This window comes from Taurulus bubalis (genome assembly GCF_910589615.1).
Source record: "Taurulus bubalis genome assembly, chromosome: 12".
NCBI lineage: Eukaryota > Metazoa > Chordata > Actinopteri > Perciformes > Cottidae > Taurulus > Taurulus bubalis.
Genome location: NC_136600.1, coordinates 2669490 through 2687500, shown reverse-complemented (window position 1 = coordinate 2687500; position 18011 = coordinate 2669490).

The window sequence follows — 18011 nt, the reverse complement described above, 5'->3', positions numbered from 1 at the left end:
TGACCTTCCTCTCTTTACTTCGATTGGTCCAAAGTAATCTACTCCTGTATTGGTGAATGGCGGTAAATCAGGAAGGATTCTCGCTCTAGGAAGATCTGCCATCTTTTGTTCCATCACTCTTCCATTGTATCGTCGACAAAAGCTGCATTCAGCTATGACCTTTCTGACAGCTGAATTGGCGTTTGTGATCCAAAACCTCTTCCTCACCGTGGACAGTGTATGAGTCCGTCCACCGTGGCCCAGGTTGCGGTGTATATGCTGGAGAATGAGCGTAGATACATGTTGATCTTTGCAGAGGATGAGTGGATGTTTGGCCTCTTCAGGCATTGCTCCTCTTCCCAGCCTCCCTCCAACTCTCAAGAGTCCATCCTCCAAAATTGGATCCAGCTTATAAACTGGACTCCGTCGGCTCACTGTTGTTTTCCTGGACAACAGGGCCGAAATCTCCTCCTTAAATCTCTGTCGCTGACAGTAGCCAATGATTTCTGCTGCTACTTGATCATCAAGTGTCAAGATCAACGTCTTTGGCTCCACTGTGACGCTCTGTCGTGTAGCAGCATGCTTTGACGTAGTCTGGCTGGTGTCCTTCGAATGATTAGCCACGGATGCCTCCAACTGCTTTCTCTGACGAATCTGTGCCAACAGCATGGTCTTTAACCTGAGGTACCAAGCGACTGCTGTCTTGAGCCTCCTCCAGTCGGAAAAGTAGCTAATAAGCTGGTCAGTAGGATTAGACATGTCAAGTACACTGATGACATTTGCTGTCACCTCTTTTCTTACTTCTTGGTCTCCTGAGTCCACTGAGACTTCCACAACACTCTTAGGCCAGTCCTCCTCTTGTTTCCAGAGAAACGCAGGCCCTTCAAGCCATCTGCTATTCTTCACAAAGTTTGAGACGTTGATTCCTCTTGACGTGTCGTCAGCTGGATTGTCCTTGGAAAAGACATGTCTCCACTGTGAAGGCTCAGATATTTCTCTGATGGTTGAAACTCTGTTTCCACAAATGTGTGAAAGCGCTTGTCCTCATTGTTAAGATATTTCAACACTGCAGTGCTGTTGGTCCAAAACACTGAATCCTCCAACTGTAGGTTCAACTCTTTTCTCAACATTATATCCACTCGGACAGCAAGGACGGCCGCTGATAACTCAAGTCTTGGTATAGTTACGGCCTTCAGTGGTGTCACTCTGGCCTTACCGAGCAACAAGGTGACCTGGATGCGTTTTTCCTGATTTAACATCCGGATGTATGTTACAGTTCCGTATCCACCTTCACTGGCATCAGCAAAGTGATGTAGTTGGGTATGTCTGACCTCTCCAAAGTCCTCTGGCTTAATGCACCTTTTCACATTGAATGTAGCCAGCTGATCCAAATCCTCCAACCACCGTTTCCATTGGGGTAAGATGTCCTGTGGTAAAGCATCGTCCTAGCCGCAACCTCTCCTACAGAGTTCTTGCTGCATAATTTTGGCAAGCAAAGTGACTGGTGCCAGGAACCCCAGAGGATCGTACACTGAGCTAGTAACTGACAGCATACCACGTCTGGTGAAAGACTGTTGTTTTAACTCTATCTTGAACCTGAAAGAGTCGGTCTCCACACACTACTGCAGACCCGGAGCTCTTTCTACTGGTAGTTTGTCTCGGTCCAAGTCCAATAACTTTAGATCCTTGGCCCTTTTGATCCTCTGGTATGGTTTGCAAAACAACATGACTACTGCTGATCCATTTTGCCAAGTTGAAGCCGCCCTTCCGACATAGAGCAACAAGATCTGTTGTTATCCGGATAGCATCTCCTTCCGTGGCTGCGCTCTTTAAACAGTCATCCACATAGAAATCCTGTTTGATAGATTGTGACACTTCGGCCGCAAACTCAGACTGGTTATCCTCAGCAGTTCTTCTCAATGCATAGCTTGCACAACTGGGCGATGACACGGCACCAAACAAGTGTACGGTCATTCTATACTCAACTAGATCTTTAGTGACATCTCCATCTGGCCACCAGAGAAACCGAAGAAAATCTCTGTCCTCTTCTGCCACCTTCACCTGGTGGAACATTGCTTGAATGTCGCCCAATAAGGCAACAGGTTCCCGTCTGAAGCGAGTAAGAACGCCAAGGAGTGAGCTTGTGAGGTTAGGGCCCTGCAAGAGTTCATTATTTATTGATGCTCCTTGAAATGTGGCTCCACAGTCGAACACCACTCGAAGGGATTCCTTCCTAGGATGGTAGACACCATGGTGGGGAATGTACCACACCTTCCCTTTTCTCCCATGCAGTTGTTGCTGAGGTACTTGCTCTGCATAGGCTTTAATGATGAGTTTGTTCATGTACCCTGCATACTCTTGGTGCAAACACGTATTATTAAGAAACATTTTTCTCAAGCCCTGAATCCTTTGTCTGGCCACAGCCAGGTTATTGGGCAGATAGACCTCTTGTTTCCTGAAGGGCAACTTCAAACAATATTTCCCATCCTGAAGTACTGCCGCACGCTCCATAGTTTCCAGAAACGTGAGGTCTTCTTGGGACATTTCCTTCTCCTCAGTTTTCTCATTGAACTCATGATTGTACTGATTGGCCAGCATTTTCTCCAGTCTGCACACAGACATCCTGTTTACTGTAGCAGAGAAAATCTCTGCCTTTACCGCACCACTGCTTCTATTCAGCGGACCATTAACAACCCACCCTAGCACTGTTTTGATAGCGTACGGGCCATTCCCATGGCTGTTAATGACCTCTCAAGGTTCCAATATCGTGGGAGCGTCGGTCCCAATCAACAGGCCCACGCTTGCCTTTAGGTTTGGGATGTGAACTTTTGACAAATATGGCCATGTAGTGAGCTCTTCAGGTGTCACCATGTTATCAGCGGTGACTGGCATTTTCTCCTGCGTTAGCACATCTGGTAAACTGTAAAAGTCATCACTGTCCAGACCAGATACCTCCAAACCACTCACGGTGTAAGCTGGAACCACAGCTTCCTCCCCATTGTCTGCAATAGGAAATTGGTTATTTTGTCTGTAATATTCAGCTTCTGCATTAGATGTTCTGAGCAGAATGTAGCTGAACTACCGGGATCCAACACCGGTCCTTACCGGCCCCTGTACGTCCACAGGTTTTCAGTGAAGATGACTGGTCCTCAGATGGTTCCTTTAACTGTTCCCGAGCTGGTATTTGCCTTTTGATATGAAGCACAGTGGGATGAGCTTTACCACAAACTTCGCAAGACAAGCGCTTTTCACAACCTCGGCTCATGTGACCAACACGTAAGCATGCAAAGCGAACTCCATGTTCCCTCAGCAAGTGTAGTTTTTCCTCGTGCTTCCTTCCATTAAAGTGGTCGCACTCCTCCAATGAGTGGTTTTGAGCGCAGCAAAGGCATGCAGATTTCTCATTCTTCTCTTGATCTGATGTTTGTTTCCGAACTTCCTTAGACCAGTCCATAGAGGTTAAGGTGGTGGCAACAATGTTTCCTCTCCCTCTGTTGCTGGGCTGAGATCTAAACCTAGTCCCGGCCGCACCGGTTGACATGTCCTGTATGTCACCGAACAAAGGGTCCGAAAGAATTCCGACACGACGCTCAATGAATGTGACCAGATCCCTGAAGTGAGCTCTGTGGTTGGTGGTTTCCATTATCCCATAAGCTGTGGTCCTCCATTGCTCCCTTATTCTGAACGGCAACTTCAACATAATTGCTCTCATGTTTACAGCCATATCCAGTACGCGGCCAGCGTTAGCGACGTAGCTCCGTCCTCCACACAGCGCGTCTCCGTCCCGACGCGGCCAGCATTAGTGACGTAGCTCCGTCCCCCAAACAGCGCGGCTCCGACAGCTCTCCTCGTCCTCTGTAGCCTGGACTCTCCTCCGTTACGCCCCAACGTGCTGGAGTTTCCTAAACAAAGTTCTCTCTGGAGCGAGGTTTTTTGACTATTGTTAAAGGAGCCCGGTCCCTTACCTGGGCTACTGAGGTGCTGGTGCCATGACCCGGATAGATCTGGCTGACGCGCTGTTTCTGTGTCTCGAACCCTTTGCGTTCCCTTGATTTGACTTAATAATCCACGGAGACGTTGGGATGAATCAATCGTGTTTATTCGTTCTGCCGTGGATAAATGTTAATTTGGCCCCTGGATGCCGACTAATAACCCAAGCCCAACAGTACAGTAGAAGCGGTCAAAAAACCTTTTGCCCTTTCCGGGGTCCAACACCTGCCGTCACTTGTGCTGTAATTGCCTATATAGCTAATCCAGGAACAGAACAGCACCACCCAGTGTACAGATTTAGTAATATAGTGTGATCCCATTTGGCTCCTACAGTGCCTCTCTACTAGATATTATCAATGGGTTTTTACTAATGGGTCATGTACCACAGTCTTTTAAAGTAGCTGTAATTAAACCTCTTCTTAAGAAGCCCACTCTGGATCCAGAGGTGTTGGCTAACTACAGACCTATCTCTAACCTTCTCTATCTCTAAGATACTGGAGAAGGTAGTCGCAAACCAGTTGTGTGACTTTTTACATAACAATAGTTTATTTGAGAAGTTTCAGTCAGGATTTAGAAAGCATCATAGCACAGAGACAGCACTAGTGACAATTACTAATGACCTTCTAGTTGCATCAGATAGGGGACTTGTCTCTGTACTGGTCTTGTTAGACCTTAGTGCAGCGTTTGACACCATTGACCATGACATCTTATTACAGAGACTAGACCAGTTGATTGGTATTAAGGTTTAGGTTTAGGTACAGCACTAAGCTGGTTAAAATCGTATTTATCAGATCGATCTCAGTTTGTATTTGTAAACGATGAGGCCTCAATTACCACTGCCGTTCGCCATGGAGTTCCACAAGGTTCTGTGCTTGGACCAATTTTATTCACCTTTATATATGCTTCCTTTAGGCCATAGGTCACTAACTGGCGGACCGCGGTCCGGGTCCGGACCCAGAGGCCATCCCATCCGGACCCGGACCGCAAGCCAAAACAGAAGGTTATGATTTAAAACCTGACAGGGCGCTTTTATTTTTTTACCCGGCGGCGCGGCGCAGCTTTTGCAGTCTTTACGGTAGTGGTTTAGCGGATGTGGAAACGCACAGACCAATTGCATGCGAGTTAAGCCATCCCACGTGATACCACTCAGCCAATCAAATCTATGCATTCTCGGCGGTAAACATTACGTCTCAACAGACAGCGCTGCGCAGACAGATGAAAAAGTTAGAGGCAGGTTACACATTGAAACGGTAGAAATAAAAAGAAAGATAGCGATACAGAGAAAAGGACGACTGCGCCGGAGAAAGTTGAGAAAAAGGCGAGTGAGACAGCGAAAGGGAGATAAACATAAAGAACAAATGTCGCTCTCCAAAAAAAGAAAAGTTGACAGCGAAAATAGAGCATTTAATCCGGAATGGACAGACTCTTTTCTGTTCATACTTCCCACAGGGAGCACAAAACCAGTGTGTCTTATATGTTCAGAAACCGTAGCACTTATTAAAAGTGGCAATGTGAAACGCCATTATGAGACAAAACATAAAGGTTTTTGAACAAACATACTCACTCAAATCCGAAGTGAGATCACAGAAAATAAGTGGCCTCACAGCCCAATATGAACAGTCAATCAGGATCCTGAGCCAACCAGTTTCTAAGAACTGACCCTTCCACTCTCTGGCTCCAAACGGTCCCTGAGACAGCTTTTCCAGGTCTGAGGAAAGTTGCCATATACATCTTGACCATGTTTGGCTCCACCTACAACTGCGAGGCAGCTTTCTCCACGATGAATATCATCAAAAATAAATATCGTTCGAGGCTCACCAATGAGCACCTCCACATGTGCATGAGAATGGCCCTGACTCCATTCAAGCCGAGGTTTAAAGTCCTGGCAGGACAAGCTAGAGCTCAATTCTCCCACTGAGCAACAAAGTGGGGGAGTGGGATGCAAGAGTGATGCTCTAAAACTGTTAAATTGTTAAGATGTGTTGAGATTTATTATCTGTAAAATTGTTTGAGACTGAAACAGAAACGGGGACATTTAAGCTTTTCCTCCCTTTATTTAATTGTTCTGAAGTTAAGCACTTTATTTGATTATTATTATTTATTATTACATGCACCATTTTCATTTTGTATTTATTTTAAAATGCAGCCCTACTTTTATTTAGTTCATGAGAGAACATTATACATATCTGCAGTCACACATAAGTCCAGTTCTATGTTACGTTACGTTAAGTCCAGTTCTATGTTATAATTACGCAGCTAGTACTCATGTACTAGCTGTTCGCCACTGGCTTCCTGTAAGATCGAGAATCATATTTAAAATCCTTCCATTTACCTACAGAGCTTTAACTGGTGATGCACCATCATATCTTAAGGACCTTATAGTGCCATATTACCCCACGAGAGCATTACGCTCACTGAATGCAGGGTTACTTGTGGTTCCCAGAGTGTTAAAAAGTAGGTCGGGTTCTAGAGCGTTCAGTTATTGGGCTCCTCTTCTGTGGAATCAGATTCCACTTTCAGTCCGGGGTGCAGGAACGGTCACCTCATTTAAGAGTACAGTTAAGACTTTCCTCTTTGATAGCGCTTATAGTTAGGGCTGTTTCAGGCTTATAGTTAGGGCTGGCTCAGGTTTGCCCTGGTCCAGCCCCTAGATATGCTGCTATAGGCCTATACTGCTGGGGGACATCATAGGATACACTGAGCTCCTCCTCTCCTTCTCTGCCTCTTTCGCTCCTCCTCTCCTCTTCACCTCTTCTTTCTCTCCTCCTGGCCCTGCGGATGCAACCATGGCCCTGCTGATGCAACTGGCCTGGAACCGGTCCTGCCTACTGCCATGGCCCTGCTGATGGAACCGGCCTGGAACCAGGCCTGCCAGCTGCCATGACCCTGTTTTCTCCTCCCACTGCCCCTGGGATGCCCCTCCTCTCTACCTCCTTCTGCTTAATGGATCGTGGCTATCTGGATCATGGACCATGCCTACAACTCATTATATGTATAATTTCTGTCACATTCATTGAATGTGCTGTAACTCCGTTACGTTATTCATTCTGGTCACATGACATCTATTGCTTCTGTCCATCCAGGGAGAGGGATCCTCCTCTGTTGCTCTCCCTCAGGTTTCTTCCCCTTTTTTTCCCTGTGAAAGGGTTTTTACTATCTTTATTGGGGGAGTTTTTCCTGATCCGATGTGAGGTCCCGGGATAGGGATGTCATGTGTACAGATTGTAAAGCCCTCCGAGGCAAACTTGTATTTGGGATGTTGTTAAAATAAACTGAATTGAATTGAATTTGTTTATATATATATATTATACGACACTCTTTATTTCCAAAGTACTTCATACAATTGTGCAAAAAACAATAGAATATATTAAAGCACTACCAATGGACAGATGATGCATACAGGCCACGATGTCACATTTTGTTAAATGCCTGCTGCCTCAACTCCTCTCTTCGCATCTCTTCCTTGCCGCCTGCAGTCACATCTCTGAAGGGCGGGACCAAGGCAAAGAGAGGAGGAGGTGAGAAAAGGAATAAAGGATGTACAAAACTGGAAAATTACAAAAGGCTCTTAGTTGACCTCTTTTTTATTTTTATTCTTTTACGAAAACGCTTGAGCTGTTTTGACAAATGTCAAAGGTGAAACAGTAAACCAAGAATGGTATGAAACCGATTGTTCCATGCATGAACACAAACATAAAACACTTGTGCTGGAGTCTAGGAGCAGTGGTTTGTCTGCGACCACCAGCGGGCTGGAGCACCAAACCCACTGGCTCCTCCCATCCCCGCTGCAAACATTTTCAGTATTTGGAATAGAGTTGTTTTTATTTATTAATATTGTTGCACTGTCTTGGACCATAAAATGACATGGATGGATTTTGCAAATGTGCGTAGTTCCTCTTTAAGGAAAAGTGGCTCCAATATTTTCAATGTAAAACTCGGCATTAGAATTAAAGGTTTAAAATGCACTCACGTAAGGGTACAGAGGCATTGTCATAAACAACTACTGAAAGAGATAACCACAAAAGTACTCATCATGGAGCAGAATGGCTCCTGCTAGCATTATTATTATGATAATATGCATTATGGATGTTGCATTGACATGTAAAAAGCATTTTTAATAATAATAGGTGGTTTTGTCGGTAAGAATGCATTGCGTTTTCTAAGATCAGACATTTTGTAAAATCTTAATCTGCAAATAAATCTGCCAAAAAATAAAAGACTTTGCTGACAATCCCTGAACTCAATGGATAAGTTTTTACAAAACACAAGGCATGTTCGGACTGTGTGGCGCAGTAGATATTCATATGCCGATGTCAACGGACTATATGCACTATTTAATATGTATATATTTTATTTCACAAACCTTTCTAATTTAAAATGATAAAGATCATCTGGGATGTAAACTATGGGCGTGCGCTGTGTTCTTCAGTTTGACCGTTGATGCTACGAGTAAATTTGCCTCTGAAGACCAGCCAACGGAGTTATCAATTATTTTTTTATTCTTTCAAAAAGAAATCCTTAAAAGTGATGTCACCACCTTGAGTCAGCCTTCACTCTATGGGTGCAATAATAGCAAGCAATGAAGTCAAGAACAGTGACATCATGAACTCCTCTGCGATGTAAAAAGCAATACAGTGATTAGAGACTGATTGGTTTCATTCATGAAGACAGTCCGGGCCGCTGGAGGCAGCTCTCCTCGAGAGGAACGCTCCGTGGTTAACACATCCATTACGGGAGCGACAGCTCGGCGACAGGTCAGCAGACTGGCCCTGGAAAAGCATTATTAACCAGGTAATTGGCGGGTAATTAGACCATTGTTTGTTGGCACTTCACTAGTATACACTATTGCCTGACCACCAACGTGATTTATGAGTCCATAATTCACATTCTGCCACTCTAATTACATCCTCTCAGCACCCATTACTGGCGCTCTGTTAACGGTGATGCCTCAGTGATGCATACGGGGAAATTCCCACTGAGGAAATTTCTGAAAACAAAGGCACAATCTGCAAAAGCGTGACCTGGGCCCTATTCTTCGTTCCTGGCTTACTGAGTTATGACTAGTGATGGCGAGATGAAGTTTCCTAAAGCTTTGAAGCTTTCCATCCAATTGGTTCGCTCATGGGCCAAAGCTTCATGGGGCTTCATTTGCTCTACTGCGCCACAATTGGACAATAAATATAAAACAGGCAGAGCGATCATAACGACACCATGGCTTTTGGTGTGTGAAGCTTTGAATTGAAAGAATGATGTTTGTGACGCCAATACATCAATTATTAACTTTTTAATATTGTGTCTATCTTTATGATATAATGCCGGGGTCAGTGGTTAGAATACCTGTCCTTCAGTCCGAGGCTCCGTGGTTCGAGCCTCAGCTCCGTGTTGATGTCTCCATTTTATTAATTTTTATAAAAATAAGAACTTTTCCACAGTGCTGGGCTTTTTGTGACTATTTCGCCTGCTTTATAAAATACCCTTTCACAGGCACAGATGAAGCTGGGTACAGAGAGGAGGGGGGGCGGGGGGGATTCATTGCGTTTAGCTGCCTCTTATATTTCAAATCGCACGGCAAACCCACAAGCCATTTTCTGAATCAGTCACGTGGTACAGCCGGCTCGCGAGGCTTCGAACGTCTCCGCATACGTCATCGACACAAGCCTCGATACGCGCTTCACCAAAATCTACTTGGATTACTCGACACGCGCATCAAAGCCTCGACACGAAAGGACACATCACTAGTTATTACATAGGTCAGACCTTTCGGTTCCTCGAAGCAAGTTTAGAAAAATCACAATAGAAACACAGCCAAAAATGTTAACCTGCTCCCGCGCAGGCTTACTGAAATTAACTGGATAAGGTGATCGTGATATGAATACAGAGTATCACACACAATTTATTTTCACTGCTTCAATTGATTGAATTTCTGATTATGAATAATACATCCATACTGATCCGCCCATACACAGATTCAAACTCCTAGTTATATGGTAATCTACAGCTACATGAATATGCACATGTATTGTACATGTATTGCGCATACAGTACATATATCCTCATAAGTATATATTTATTTGTATACTACTGCCAATAGGCACATTTAAATAAACATAATCTGTTTGATTTGGGTGATGAAGTACTTAAAATTAGCTGATACATTTTCCCAACACTGACGCATTTAACTTGTCTGATATATTTGCGACGCTTATGTCTCGCAGGGGGAATAGGGGGGGGGGGGGGGGGGGTGGAGTTAAGCTGCGTTCACACCAAAAACGTTGCGAATATTCGCTTGCTGTGAATGATCTCATATGCCTTCATGATCATCTCCTGCTTCTCAGCGGAGAAAAAAAAGGTTCCTCTGGGTTTATTTCCTATTGTACTGTTAGAACATCGTGGTGTCAGTGCTCGATTATTATCCCTTCTGAAGAGGAGCGGGCGCATTTATCCAGATGACTGACGTCTGTTTAGAATTAACGAACTGTTTCAGCACGGATCTGCCGTGGAGAAACCGAGTTAGCCTGATGTCAATCATCTCGCTAATTTAAGATGGATAATAGGACATTTGCTTGACTTTGTTGAACCACATGCGAAGAATACCCCCTGATGTTTCTCTGCTGTATTTATGGCCTCAACTCAGTTACTAGGGATCTCCACTCACCTGAGAGGACCAATGTGAGATTTCACGTGTGTGAAAGACAACATAGTCACAGTATTTTGAATAGTTCAGATTCATTTTTATTGGTGTTGGTTGTTCTGTCACATGTAACCGGAACATGGAGCCAAAGGCCAGTAGTTCTCTACAATTACTAATGTATGCACTCATTGGCATGGAATTAGTAGAGCCTCAAAATATATAATTTGTATAAGCAGCCCACGGCTTATCTTGGAGGGAGCTGTAATGAGCTCAGCCCTCCCATTTGTAAAGAGTGGAAAATTACAGGTTTTAAGTATTGTTATGTGCAGTAGGGGCTCAATTAAAGCTTGTGTAAGTTCCTCTCTCTCTCTCGCTCTCTGCTGTGCAACAACAGAGTGGAGGGTTTTTCACACGTCTTCTAGTGATAATGTGGTGATACTATCTTCATGTAGTTCCACCTGCAAGTTTCTTTGTCCTCGAGTTATCGCCACAGATTTCCTGTACAGTTCTTGACCTGTGTTGTGTATCAACAAAGATTATTAAACTAAAAATAGAGACTAATACATTGTAATCATGATAACCTCAACTCAGTCGGTAAGTGCCCCCAGATATAGATCACTGGAGTGAAAACATAAAATTTCCCCTGAGGATGAATAAAATGAGTCTTCTTCTTCTTCTTCTAACATAGCATGTTCTCCCTGGGATGAAGGAACCCATAGTTCAAACATGCCTGTCTGGTTTTCAGCCTGTACATTGCAATGTGCATATTTTTGTAATAATATAAATGTATCTTCTTTTTTATAAATAATGAATATTTAATTTGCCACTTATTTCAATTATTATGACTTATGCCGTGTTCACACCAAAACAGTTGCGAAAATTCGCAACGCTTTTTCGCTTCTATCGCGCCGCTGGTGTTTTTTAGTTTTTCGCAACCATCGCTGGGGAAAGGGGGCGGGGCTTCAGTCCCTTTTCGCCGCGAAAATCTCCTTCTTCATTTCCGTTACTCGACCATGGAAGGAGTAAAAAGTTTGTGTTGTAAAGCACCGGGTGACCGCAGACGGCAACTATAAGTTGGTCCTCCATTTTGCTGATGCAACATAGACGACCGGACGGCGGTGACGAGCGGAGCTTCTCAACGCTGATTGGCTTTCGCAACTCCGCGTCATGCGAATTATTCGCTGGAGTTGAAATATTTGAACGCCAGCGAAACAGCGAAAAAGCGGCGTTGCGACGCCGTTTCGCTTCTATCGCGACGCTCGGCGAAAAATTCGTTTTAACGCAGCTGTGCATTGACTTAACATGTAATCTGGACGCGCGAATATTTCGCAACTGTTTTGGTGTGAACACGGCATTAACTTCACTGCTGGTGGCGCTGCACTACGAGCAACACAAGCAATGGCCAGCGGCGTTATCGGCGAAGTCACCGTTGAAGAGTTGCTTCAGCGCTCGTTGACGTGGTCATTTCTTTAGATGGAACGGAACAGGGTGAGACAAAAACATTTTATTGGTTGATACTTCATTGGCGCGTCATTGGAGTCCAGCTCAGCTTTGACTTGGAGCGCATCACACAGCGGCTCGTGTCCAAGGCTAGTGTGTAGCTTCCTGTGTAGCTTCCTGTGTAGCTACATGTGTAGCTTTTGTGTGTAGCTTCATGTGTAGCTTTTTGGAGAATCCTAATTCTCCAAAAAGCAATATGACACTATGAATTAACTGTGAATTAGTGTGGTTATAAGTATGCTCATTCCGAAAAAGCACGAAAACCTGCTTCCATTTCAACATCCTGTCTTCCTGTGCAGCGGGTTATAAGTTAAGCAGTAGACTGACATAACGGTTTAGTTAGGAGTAGAGTCAGTAGACTGGACATAACGAACACACATCAGGTGTCGTTGTCTCCCTTCTCCCCGAGGTCGGACCCGGTCCGTGAAAATATTGTCTTCACGTAACTGGTCTGTGGCGCAATAAAGGTTTGTGTCCGCTGAACAAGAGAGGATGTAGAGGGCAAATGCATAATATTGTGATTCGCAAAACCTGCTTGCGTGTTATTTTTTTTCTAAAAATAGATTTGATTTTGTAGCGAGTAACAAAGGTTTCAGGGGAAATGTATTGGAGAAAAAATATCAGTTTTCTTTGCAAAATGTAGTGAAGTAAAAGTAAAAGTCATCAGAAATATAAATAGTAGAGTACAGATATCCAAAAAAACTACTTAAGTACAGTAACAAAGTATTTCTACTTTGTTACTATACACCACTGTGTAGCTTCATGTGTACCTTCATGTGCAGCTACCACCATCAGGAACCAAAGCACATTCCAGCATTGGGACTAAATATAGAATTTTATCAAGTGATATTTTGGAAAAACCTGGAAAAATAATTGGAAAAGGGCCAATTAAAAAAAAAAAAAAGTGATGATCCTTTTACGTGAAATATACAGTGAAGCTTTTATATCAGACCATGAAGATTACTTGCGTTATTTCCATATAGGTGACATAATTACCCAATGGAAGGCGATTGATCCTCTCGGGAAGAGGAGGCACCATTAACAGTTGGAGCAGAGCGTCTGAAAAGTATTATTTGACACTAACCACAGGTTTAATATAACTCACCGTGGGCGCGTGATTGCACTCATATGCACTATATTATACGTCTCCTAAGCATAGAGGAGACGGGCCTCAGTGTGGCTCTCTTGTAATAAGTACATTGGAGTTGGAGCTTCTAAATATAACCCATGATTGGATTGCTACTTTCTGCCTCGGCCCTGAGCGAGAGAAGTTTATGTTCGTGAGGAAAGTGCGAGACGCCCGGTGAGACTTGGTGTCCACCCACCAGTGACGACTACCTGCTTCCACCAGGGAGGGCCATTCATGTTGGAGGCTCACGCTCGGACCGCTCTTGAGTTGCATAGAAATTGGCTTCAGACTTGATGTCTGCTTCAGGAGATAGGGTTTCCCAAGCCCAGCCTCCATGTTACCCAAGCACAGGGTTCAGAGTCTGGGCAGCAATGCATTATCTGGAGGCATTAACCTATGGGGCTGTGCTGGGACTGGAAGCTGCATTGTGTTTACACATATTCTTGGTTGAGTTGAGGTTTTCTTTTACCTTAGTTTTCCTTATCTAATTCTTACATACTGATGGTCACCTCAGTGTACGCTTTCCATATGGATTATTTTATCGTTCGGTCGGGGGAAAGGGAAGCAAAGTAACTTCCCACATAATCCAGTCTTGTGCTCGAGGCAGACTTTATAATAATACAACAACCAGGGAGTGGGCAGATCAGTCTATTCACAGGTGAAGATGAGGGGATCTGCACTAGATGTCATTGTCTCTTACCTACACTCAGTGATGTACTGGCAAACAATTGCATTAAATTACAAAAGTATTCTTTTCTACGTTATAATATAATAATTCATCATCAAGATTTGTTCAGTTTCATGTTGGTACTACATGTTGTACATCATCTCTATTGGGAAGTTATACTATTATTTGCTAACTTTTATAGTTGTGGTATAATTAGTGCTGCAAACATGGTTTAGTTCAAATGTAATCCAATAAAAGACCACAAAAATGTAATATAACTGAACAGCTGTTTAACCAAGTCCATCTCACTTGCCTTTTACATTATTTGGGCAGTGGCGTGTGGTAATGACACATCGTTTTTGCTATTTGTGTGTGTGTGTGTGTGTGTGTGTGTGTGTGTGTGTGTGTGTGTGTGTGTGTGTGTGTGTGTGTGTGTGTACATACAGATTGTAGTTGTAACTCTCACATAATGAATACATTATTATAGAAACGTAATGAAAAAGCGCTGACTACGGTCTTTGTCTGTGTGCTGAAAGGCCTACTTTCCCCCACCTGACTGGTATGTGTGTAATATATTCAGAATTTCTAGATGGCCACTGATTGGTCGACACCACATGTTGAAAATAACTAGACCTGATCTGAGAAGTGTTGCCCGATTGGGCCATTTTCCACCCAACTGCATTTTTTTGTTTGTATTGTACAGTTTTTTCTTTTGTGTTGTAGAACCAATTATGGGATGTGCACGGTGGTGGTGGCTAGCACTGGCCTCACAGCAGGAGGGACCTGGGTTCTGGGCATTATTGGTAATCCAGCTCTTGGATAGAAGATTGTTATCATTTTCAATTACTGCTGACAAGGTTGTTCATTTAATTTCCAAATTACATCAAGGAAGAATGCGGAATATCCTTTAAAAGACACATGTTTGAACAACAGATAACTTCCAGATAAGACGGGCCTTTTACAAACACCTCCTCCAGCTTTGACGGTGAGGGTCGATGCTGCCTGGTTCAGGCGATCCATGAAGGAGACCGCTAACTGTAGCAGAGGCCGAGGAGACCACTCAGACCTCAGCGACTTCTCTGTGCTCCCCGTGGGACCTGACTGTCCGGGCAGATGAACAACGTCCTCCTGCCAAACTCCACCCTCGAAGCAGAGACAAAGGGCTTCTCTGAGGAGAGAACTCTTCATTAGCTTGTATTTGCATGGATAGCTCTCTCTCTGTTGTCTTTTTTGTTGTCCTCTCTCCGTCCCCGATGAGACTGGTTAACGGCGAGGTGAGTCATTTTTCACTATTATTCTGAAACACACAGGAACTAATGGATAAAAGCAAGAGAGGAAAATATTGTTGAAGGGCTTAGTGGAAACAAATTACAGGACAGAGATGTTGTTTATTCACTAAATTAATGGGAATTGCTGTCTAGTGGAGCAGCCTATACCTCCAGAAAACTTTTAGCCACTGAAACGGAGCTGTGATCTGCACATAACCTTAAATGGAGTCTCCCATTAAAAACAAAAAAGACACACTGATATATACCTAACAACAACTGCGGCAAAGCCTTGACAGCCCCCACCCCAAAAAAAAAATTCAATAAAGAAAGGATGAATTACAAGGGTCAGAATCAGTTGTCTCTGTATTTCAGAATACAAATACAACAAATGGCTTCCACATTGTGCTTGTTTTTATTCACTGTACTCGTTTAGTTCACATTTGTATTCACTGTACTCGTTTAGTTCACATATGTGCTTTGCCTTGTATAGAATCGCCTACATTGTAGATCTAAAAACTGCAGCTGCCTGCGGCCTGGTTTCAATACAGTCGACATGAAGAAACAGCAGACATGCCCAGGGCTGTGGCTACTTCAATAGGATTTGTTTTTTATAGTGTGGACCGCCAAAGAAGGTGGACGTTTCAGAACAATCACAGTCCTGGATAGCCGTCTCACAGAACCCAAGTATTAAACAAGATAAAGGTTTGACCTATTGAGCGAGATGAAAAGTCAGAGCATCATCAAAGTATTACAAGTCACCCTGAAGAGGGTCAGGAAGGTCTGCACTGAATGTCATGGCAGCCCATCCAACAGCTCACTCAGAACCACGAAAGGCAGGGAGGGGGATCACTGCATATATTTCTGCAGAAAATATATGAAAATCAAAGCACCGCTGTGAAAATCAAAGCACCACTGTGCCCAAGTACAGCCTCACAGAGCAGCTTGTTATACTATTTACGTTGTAACCTGTTGCGTATCGGTTGACGGATTTTAAAATGCAGCTTGTGCTGTCCTTTTATTCTGTTGGGTCCAATCAATGATTACTTCGCTTGACTCGGTTGGGGTTGGCTTAAAGATTTACTGCAAAATATTTTCCTTTTTCTTTCTTTTTTTTTAAAGGACCCGGTTAGAATTACCCTGAGGAGACTACTTGTCCAGGAAGAGGTGGGGGCGTGGTGTCCTGGTGGCAGCAATGGCAGAACTACAATACAAAGGTTTTATCATAGCTGCGCAAGAAAATGCTGCTCTATGATTTGGTCTGGATGCATAGGCTTACCATAGTGAACATTGAGAGTTTAACAGTGAAGTAAATGCTACTTTCCTCCTCTGTCAGACTGCTCTAAAGGCTCCACATCTCACCGCCTCCCATCAAGCTGAAGTAAAGAAGCAGCATGTGGAGAAAACTTGGAGTCAGAGTCTGCACTTGGACTCTTTTTCTCTAACCTTCAGCGTATACAGCGTATACTACGCGTGCAAACTCATACGTGCACACATGCAGACACAAACACAGGTGCGCACACACACACACACACACACACACACACACACACACACACACACACACACACACACACACACACACACACACACACACACACACACACACACAGACACCCTTACCCAACTCCACTCTGCTCATGTGTGAAATGAGCAAGGGTCTTATCTCTTGGAAACACACCACTGAGCCAGAGGAGAAGTAGAAAGAGGGAGACACACAGTGGGAGAGGAGGGAGGAGAAAAAAGGAGGAGGTGGAGATGGGGGGTGGGGAGATTGGGGGAGAGAGAGAGGGAGAGAGAGAGGGAGGCGTCACGTGGTGTGCATGCTGATGATGTGAACTTGGGAATCTGCTGCAGACTATGGAGGTCTGAGGCTGAGCCGTTATCAACCTTCTGCTCCTCTATTAGCCTGCACCTCTCTACTGACCTCAACAAGCATAGCACCGCACCCTCCACTCACTCACTCCCACTCTCTCTCTCACACACACACACACACACACACACACACACAACACACACACACACACACACACACACACACACACACACACACACACACACAAAAACTCTCTCTCTCATAACTCCAAGCTAATTATCATATCGTGGCTGTCGGACGAACACCTTCTATCTCACGTCATATTTCCGGCCTGGAGGTTTGTTGTTGTTAACCAATGCAAAGTTTAATAATGAACCAAAATATGTAAACCCTTCTCAACAGCGGCTCGGTGTGGGAGGGCCGCCGGCTCCAGGTCGGCTTGAAGAAGGCCCTTCAGCAGACAGCAGACAGTGGGTTTGTTCTGCGGGGCTCACACAACTACTTCAGGCTCTGCACTCTGCTATCAGGCCTATCAAAGCCAGTGGTGTCTTATGCTGTGTGAGTTTGTGTATGTATGTTCGCAGTGTGTCGACAGTCATTTTAAAAATGTTATTCTCGTGAACTGCACCAGATGGACTTTTACTGAGTGTTTGAGAGGAAGCTTCGGGTATGTCCTCCAAAAGGTTCTAGAAGAATCCTTTTTGCCATTCTCTCCCACATTTCTACAAACGTATGGACCCCCTTTGTCCTGCTCTCTTGCTTCCATCCCTCATCCTGATATGTTTAGTCTTCAAATGCAAACCTTTGAATGAAGTGCTCCCATAATGATGCAGGAGTCGGCAGATAAAACGGAGGTCAGGCGGACGGCTTCTCTGGGGTTTCGGTGTGGGACGGCTGATTATTTCCTGACTTGGTCAACAAGATCTGAGAGACTCAAATCAAGGAACTCTCTCAAGCCCTCCAGGACCACTGGTGGTTTCCAAGGTGTGCTGGAATCTGTGTGCTGGATCATTATCTATTCCCTCACAGACCGG